At 30.8% G+C, this 5,600-nt stretch overlaps 1 long non-coding RNA gene across 1 annotated transcript in view; it reads right to left on the bottom strand.

The window, feature by feature from the left end:
• LOC102680793 overlaps positions 1 to 4,501 on the bottom strand; it is a 55,113-nt gene extending 50,612 nt beyond the window's left edge. The window contains exons 1-2 of the long non-coding RNA XR_004149931.1: positions 4,056 to 4,501; positions 3,592 to 3,654 (exon numbers count right to left, since the gene is read on the bottom strand). This is a non-coding gene — a long non-coding RNA (uncharacterized LOC102680793). The remainder of the gene's footprint in view (positions 1 to 3,591; positions 3,655 to 4,055) is intronic.
• Positions 4,502 to 5,600: the final 1,099 nt, after the last annotated feature.

A 5,600-nucleotide genomic window follows, 5' to 3' on the forward strand; every position in this document is an offset into this window, starting at 1 on the left:
TGGAATTATCTGCGAAATTATTTGCTATAGATTTCCATTCCAAACAATTTTGCAAATAATTTTTTTCGTCATTGTTCGCAATCTTGATGATAATATCAAATTATACGAATCTCTCGGATGACTATCGATGCTGTACGAAAAACTCGAATTTATATATATAATATATAAAAAATATATAATAATATTATTATATAAATAAATTTATATATATAATAAGGGATGGCCAGATCTTATCTTGATGCAATTGCGATTATGCATGCACAATATTATATATTTCTGTGATTAATTAAATTTCTTTTTTTCGAGTTATTCTTGCAATATTCTCTTACATGATTCTTTTACGAAGTTTTGTTAATTGAATTGTCATCTTTTAAATCGTACGACTTCGAATAACGAAGATTGGACATCGAGATCGAATGGAATAGAAAATTTAAAAAAACGTAATGTAGGCTCGTAGCAAATAATCGTAATTTTTGAGATTTAAATTCTAATTTATTTTAATATGTTATTAAATATATATATTGATAAAAAAACAAAGCAAAGAGAACCATATCCAGAAATTGTTAAATTACATGTTGCAATTATTTCGTAATTCTCCTCACGATTGTCAACTTTGACACCGATTGAGATTAATAATAGTGCACGATCAGTTTTGACCGTTGTTGATCTAGTTTCGTTATGTACCACGTACGACCAATGTATAATTAGCGAACAAAGGATGTGGAACAGGCGTGTACGAAAAACCGCGTGTCCCAGAGCCGGTGAAAAGAAAGTGACCGACACCCGTATGATATCTCCGCTACCGTAAAAACAAGACCGTCGACAGGTTTTCGAAGCGAGTTACCGCTCGACCGACCAGTTGGACGAACAATGAAGAACGACGTGGCGGAAGACGCCGAATCTTTTTTCGAAACACCTTTTTGACGAAGGGAGATCGTGATTGGAATTTCATGCAAAAAATTGGGATTTTTAATTGCCATTTCTTTGTCTTTTTACAGTTTAAGTAGGTAAAAAGATAAAAAGTAATGCACGTCACAATGATTTTTGAATTCTTACAACATTCTCTATTTAGGTATTGATGTTATCATCTTAATAAATAGATTTGAACATTGACTAATTTCTCTATTTTAACGAGGTTTTCTATATTTTAATATCTAATATATTTAACTAATTTTTGAACTCTCCAAAATTAAGTATTAGCTACGGGAATAAATTTAAATTTGATAAATATCTAATTCCATTCTATCATTCGTATCTCAATTGTTACGACAGAGTTATAGAAAATTCACGAAACACGAAGGATCGTAAAAAAAATCGGTCGGCGGAGAACGCCTTCAAAGAATACGACAAAACGTCGTGGTAATCGACGAGCAAAAAGTCAATATGTGTGAGAATACAAACTGTTTGAAGAGTCCTCGATGGATTGTCCAGGATCTTTGCGAGCGTTAATAAAAGTCGTAAACACTTGGTCGCGAAATACACATTAAAAACATGTCGACGAGAGAGCCGCGAAAAGATATTGAAAACGACGAGGCGAGTACTTAATGGAGAGTTTAAAGAGCGAGCTTAAATTGCAGGTTGCGAGAAAACGGTCCTGTCGAGTGATTTATTGCCGCCGCCTTTGCATGGTTTTTGGGCTTTTATCGCCTTTTATTGGGCAGCCTTGTGAGTATTCAAGCGCCATCTACGCGAAGGCCGAGGCCATTCGAAGTTACAAAAAAGAAAGTGTTGTTTGCTATGTTAATTTTTAATTTTAACGTTACTCCCATGTTATTTTTTTCCTTGTCTCTTTTTCAATCAATAATATTTGTATACACAAATATTGTTTTCAGTTCTGAAACGAAATAATAAAATATAAACAGAGAAATCGGGTGTTTTATGTGATAAATTCATGGCAAAATAAAGATTGATGAAGAAATAAATTTAATTGGATGAAATTCAATACATAGAACAGAAAAAAAGATGATTAATGTATTGAATATTTCACGTAAATAAATCGCTATAAAAAATCTTGAAATGATTTAACGAAGAATAATACCTCAGCACATTTTAATTTATGATCTTTTATTACTGCAAAAATTCTGTTTATAATAGACAAGATACTGAAAAAGAGCATTAGAAGAAAAATGACATTAACCTCATTTTTTATAATTTTATTATCATTTCCCGGATAAATTAATATTAATTTTAATAATAAAGTGTATAAAGATAATGAAATATTAACTCCTAACTTCTTATAGAATCTTATTCTTTATATTTCTTGTCTATTACAAATAATTTTAATGATATTACGTTTTTATAATATTACAATTATCTTTGCAATAAGACACGAACAATGATAACATTGTATATCTATCAAAAATTTTAAAATTTAATAAACCAAGCTAAATTTAATTTAATTGTAATCGTAATTACAATATAAAATTTCTTCGATAATATTTTATAATATTTTTCAAATACAATCGAATGGAAAAAAAAAAACATTTGCAAAAAATTCGCACATAAATAATCGACGATCAATAAACAAGTTAAAAAGGAAGTGCTTTCTTTTTCTACCAACGCGTTGCACCCGTGTAAATGCTCCTTTAGCATAATTAAGCACCGACAGACGCGAAAGACATCGAAACTGGGTCTTGTCAAGGAAGTGGTTTATGTGTTGCACGTGCACCGGTGTAGCACCGTGTGCCGTACGTCCATTAATATACGTGCCTTATGAATACGATATCCCGACACACTAGAATTTCGAGGCTCGCCAAGGAAACCCGCGTAAGAGCGAAACTTCATGGGAAACTAACCCTTCATCTCGAACCAACGGATATTATAATATAATATATAATATATTATATACACATACTATTTTTAAGATGCTATGTGATAATTAATTAGATTTTTTATCTCTTTGAATATTAAGCATTTTGAATATAAACAGATTTTATAAATAAAGTATATATAATATAATAAAATATATATATTATATATCTATTAGTTTGAGAACAGGTATATTACATGTACATGATGTGAATGTTGATATATGATGATTAAGTGAATGTTTTATATATAAAACATGAAATTGTTATGTAGAATCATATAATATAAAGCATTTTTTCTTTTTATTTTAATTACAAATAATAATTTTCAGAAATTCTATCAGATTATTTAAATATTATAGCCCAAAAGTTTTATATTTACTTTTAATATGTATATACGTAAAGATATATATTATATATAAAATAAAAAATAATGTAATTTTATTTTTATCTTTAATAAGATTATTAGAAAATTATTTCATTTTATATTTATGTCATGAAACTATTAATATAATAATACCTCAAACAATTATATAGATTACGTTATATCTTTTAATTTGAAAATATATCATAATGAACACATAAAAATCCATATAAATTTATTAAATAATTAATTCACAATGTAACGTTATGTAAAATTAAATTGAAACAGACTAAGAAATTAGAAATTATTTATTTACTTATTAAAAGTAAATCTAAACTTTTGAGTAATAATATATACAATGATGATTCATTAGATGCAAATATATGTACAGTATATATTATAAGTATAAATCTTACTTACAATTAAGAGGTTAGTTATTTAACAGTGGAGCAGGATTTCAAATAAGAACATTGCACGATCTATCTGAAACAACGAATAAATGAAAATAAAACAAAGAAAGGAAAAAAAAAAAATGAGGTTAGCAACACGGTCAACGTTCGTTGGAAATCGATTTCGAATGAAGAAACGAGAAACCCATCGGGATTTACCGTTAGCGTCAAAGCGTAGGAGCACGTGTTCGCGGTGATCTTTGCAACGGGTTTGTGCACTTGCCGCGAAAAAGGAGGAAGGAAAGTGAAAGTATCGAGGGAAACCTTAACAATGTTTCCACGTTTACCGAGACTGTCAAGGTTGCCCGATCAACACCGAGACTCCGTTAGAATTTTATCTGTCAATCGTTCAGAGCGGATGCTTTTTCAAATCGTACCTATTTATCAGAATTGCAGATCGCGCGAAATTATTCATAAACGTAAATGGATACTTACAGAAATCGTGAGTCTATTGTGTTGTTCGCTATGAAAAGATCGATAACCTAGAAACTACTGCTTCGAAAAACGCAAGGAATGGTGTCACGTGTCTTTACGCGGGAATCGCGGGAATGATTCTGCGCAAGGACATAGAAGATAAAGTCTGCGCGCGCAATACTATTGCTGCATATAGCACGCGCTTCTATACGCGGGAATTTGTAATTCAAAAAAGAATATCGCGATGAGTATATAAAATCGACAAGAATGTGTTTAAATGAAACTTTTATTAAAGCGATTTATCAGCGGTAATAAATGGATAATGTTCTTGCGACAATTCTACACGCCACTATTCCAATAATAATGGTGTAATTGCTGATAAGATAATGCGATTAAATATCTTTTTATGTGCTCACGGCTTTAATTGTGCGATTAATCTGATGATTTTGTAATAGTTTCTTGAAACTTTTAAATATGCAATAAATGATATTTTTTTTTTCTATTTAGTAAAAATTATAAATTGAGAAATTAATTTTTTTTTATTAATAAAATTTATTGCATTTAAAGAATAATGAAAAATATTATTCTTATTATTAAACAAAATTAAGATATTATTAAAAATATTATTCTATATTTAATAGGATTTATTAAATTCATGATAAAAAAGTAATAAAAAAAAACGAATTGATTAAATATCGACAAAATTAAAAAGGATATTGTATTGTATATATATTACTAATCTCATTATCGTTATTTCAATTCTCTTTTTTTTTTTATAAAATTCTCTTTACTATTATTTTTTACTATCTTTATAAAAATTCCTGATCTATTCGATTATACATTATATATAGACAGTGCCAGTCAAAGCTATACCTCAAAATAAAGAAAAATAAGCGCTTCGATTCAAGCATGATTCGTCTATTCGGAAATATCGATTGATCAAAGATGATCCCTGTATGGGATTTCTTGACAGCAAGAAAACCCGCATCTTCGTGGCCTTATATTGGTTGTCTGAAAAAAATATGGTTAGGTAGAGAGATCGATCAAGAATGATTCCTTAGTAAGCGCAATACCGTTCGTGCAGAAGTGGTCAGAAAAGTCGTTCCATCGAGGAAGTACGGCGAATCTCTCACGGATCTCGAGTTTGCTCATCTTTCGCCGGGATCGAAGCCTGCATCAAGAATTGCCAGACTTCGAGACGAGCGTCCGTGTGTCCGTTCGCTTGTATCGGCGCGTGACGCAACCAGATTCTGCCCAAGGATCGAGTTTTGCGGATGCTACTGCCTAACGGTCGCCTGTGCACACGTTTACCGGGACCTCGGTTGCTTTCTGTGACGTCAATGCCAGTGAATGGAACCGCGACCCGAAGAACGATTTGCTTGGAAACACGGCCGATGGAGGCGCGACTTGTCGGTGGCTTTTGATTTATTGTGCATCGATTAGAAATGTTCGACGGATATTTCAGTGTTGAGTAATTCATGTATCATTAACGAGAGATAATTTATTTTATTGTTCTTGAAGAAAATTATCGTGTTTTTTTTTTTTTTTACCAGACGAAGTATAGAA

This window comes from Apis dorsata, unplaced genomic scaffold (genome assembly GCF_000469605.1).
Source record: "Apis dorsata unplaced genomic scaffold, Apis dorsata 1.3 scaffold_112, whole genome shotgun sequence".
NCBI lineage: Eukaryota > Metazoa > Arthropoda > Insecta > Hymenoptera > Apidae > Apis > Apis dorsata.